Consider the following 3,234-nt stretch of genomic DNA (forward strand, 5'->3'; position numbering starts at 1 on the left):
AAAAATGTAATTCTCTGATCCAGTGGAAATGTCATAAAATACCTGATTACTTCTTATCTTTTGCACAAATAGCCGACAGCTGTGTCTGTCCCGAACTCACTGGCGCAGGAAACTCTCAGGGCCCAGAATATTTTATACAATGTCGCAAGCTTGCTATCACAAGTTTCAGAGGACCCAGTTGATAGTTGATACAATGTTTCAAGTTTGTTGTAGACAGGCCATGAGCAGCCAATGTGATTTCTAGGATATTTATTTTTATCAGGATATTTTCTACCTGCAGGCTGCAATGTTTTTATTTGTTATGTAGGCAATTTTTTTACATAGTTGGCAATGGCAATAAAGGTTACTTTTAGATTTGTATAATTTTCATTTAGATTTAGATAGAATGTAGATTAATCACAGACAATGATTTTGAGATAGTATTATAAATTAAATGAAACTGTTCCACAAAAATGTGCATATGAAAATCATAACTGGCACGCAGATTGGTAGAAATGGTCAGATACATTGTCTCTAAATGGAAAAGTTTGACGACCGCTGGTGTAGTTAATTACTGAAAACTTCAGGAGCATAACGACAGAATTTACAAAGTCCAGTAGCAGCGGGAGGGAAGAGTTTTTCTCGGTTATATTGATGACTGGCTCCCTCGAGTAACTTGTGTATCTGTAATTATTTCATCAAACAGCATGCTTCAAGCATCAGACAACTTAAAGCAACAACTTTGAGAAGGGTTTAAAACAAAGGTTTCAAACCAATTCATGAATGTAATTACATCTAGGTATATGTCTTGCCTTTAAAGTAAGGGCATGGGGAAAAAATAGCTGAATATTATACAATGACTTATCAACAGCTCTAATAATTTGACCCCCACAGGAAATCTACACTGGTAATTCTAGAATATACTATAGAGCCTAGAAACCTGGTTAAACTATAAATATGACATGATGGATGAATTCTAGAATATACTATATAGCCTAGAATTCTGTTTAAAACAATAATTTTGACCTCATGGATGGCCAGTCTTTGTATTCATAGTGTAGTGAATTCAGGGGATAGCCTGAAGGTTGCTACAACGGCTTTCTCTATGAATTTGAGAGTGGTTACATTTCTCCAGCCCCCATCCCTCAGCTGTTAACCAAACCAAGTTTCTGAGCAGCCATTTTGTTGCTGTTTTAAAAAATCATTCCACCACTGTTTTGGTAATAAGAGAAATGTAACTACTTTCAAATTCATAGAGAGACCATCCATGATATCAACATTATAGTTTTAACCGCATGTTCGAGAGGGCGATACCAGTGTTTGGTTTTAATTGTTTCTAAACATTCGGACGTAAAAAAAAAGCTTATTTGGTGTTCTGATGGGGTAAACAGTTTTGAACTAGAGCCTCATGAGCATGTGTTAATATCTTCTCAAGAATCAATGGCTTATATATAAACTAAGATTAAAAGTCAAAAAATGGATGTAGAAATTGTCATATTTCCCCCTTTAACGCCACACATCAGTTTCAACAACTCTGAGTTTGGTATTTAAGACGTACTTACTAGTATTAATCAGGACGCTGTTTCTCAAAACCATCTTACCGGCTAATTTCCAATCGTGTGATGCCTTAAGATGCGTTTTGGGGAAAACCGGCCTCAGACTCAGTTCCCTCGCTGTTCTCCTTTTTTCGATTGTGACAGTCCATCTCCTCCTTCCTCTCTTTCATTCCAATACTGCGCATCTCCCCTTTCTCTTGCCTCTCTTTACTTAACATCTCATGTTCACGTCACGAGTTTACCTCTTCCTTAACTGTATACAGATTCTCTTCATGTAACAGTCTATCTCTACTCTTGTTTTACTGTGATATACTCCTGTTCTTCCTCTCACCAGAAAGATCAGAGCTTCTTTCCTCCTCCAGCAGATATTATCTTTAGCAGGAGAAGAGTACTTAAGTGACCGCATGGTCGGGATGTTAGCTAGCTAGGCTAATGCTAACTTAACAGCCCGCAGCTGACTTAATAACAACAACTACGTAAATATGAAATAATCAATCGATAACTACTAGACGACAGAAGGGGGTTTAAAAACCAGTGCTAAATAAAAAACGAAGCATCTAAAGAGTTTATTGGTTCCGCTATTTGTGCTAGCAAGCTATATCGAGGGTGTACTGACAACTATTGCTGCTGCTGAAAGAAGCGTTCGTCACCTAGATTTAATTCACGTCAAACCACACCAAGCGCGTCGCCTAAATCCCCACAGACCGCAACTGCTGACTTGGATTGGGTAGTTTTGAATAAAATGTATATTTAATTTTCGAAGGACAAAAAGTTAAAGGGTAGATGAGACAGCGCAAGAGACGTGGATCGCTAGAACTAAAATATATATTATCCGGCCCCTAAATATATCCAATAATCAGTCTAATATATTTTCTGTGACATTTTTTTTTTTTCGTCAACCATCCATCCGGCATCTTGAAATTCTTAAGCTGGCCAGCATAGGGCAGGGGGAGCTGCTGCCACTAGTGATGTGTTAGAACTTTCTTCAGCAAAGTGGTTTGAAAAAGAAATTACTTCGAGAGAGGGGTAACCACTACACAGACTGATGTGGATCCAAAAGATGTGGCAGATACTAAAGAGGTAACTCTAAAGAATGACTATCAAGTGACATGCTGATTGCGAAATTGTAAGGGATTAAACGATCAAAATCGAATCATGCAAAATACATGCACAGTTGACAGTAAGTGTGTAGTTATGATAGAGAACAAACGATTCAGCATTTTTTTGTTAATCATAAAGTTTTCATTTGCCAAAAATATCGTGATTTGCCAAGCTAGCTTGACTAGCTAACATTGCGACAGCTAGCTGACTTAGGCTAACATTAAGCCACCTACCTAAGACCATTGCAGCTAGCTGACTGCTAATAGCCATAGTGAACCATCTTACATGCGATAGTAAGAGTACTGCTAGCTATGAGTAATATATTGTATCGGTATGTTTTAGGGAACTTCTGAAACAACAGAAACCAGGGCTGGTCGTTTTTGTGAACAGTGGATGTATAGAATCTAGCTAGTGAGAATTTACTGCAGATTAATATGTAGCAATTTTGTAAGCTTGCCTTGGCTGATATTCTGGCCATGGCAGATAGAATGAAATCACGTAGTAGCTATGTTCAGTACTGTATTGTGCGTGGCTGATTAACACCTGTAATGCCTCATGGATGGTACTAGCTATCTAGCGCGATCTGTGTAGGAACCCA

Source organism: Salvelinus sp. IW2-2015, linkage group LG18, assembly GCF_002910315.2.
Source record: "Salvelinus sp. IW2-2015 linkage group LG18, ASM291031v2, whole genome shotgun sequence".
NCBI classification, from domain to species: domain Eukaryota; kingdom Metazoa; phylum Chordata; class Actinopteri; order Salmoniformes; family Salmonidae; genus Salvelinus; species Salvelinus sp. IW2-2015.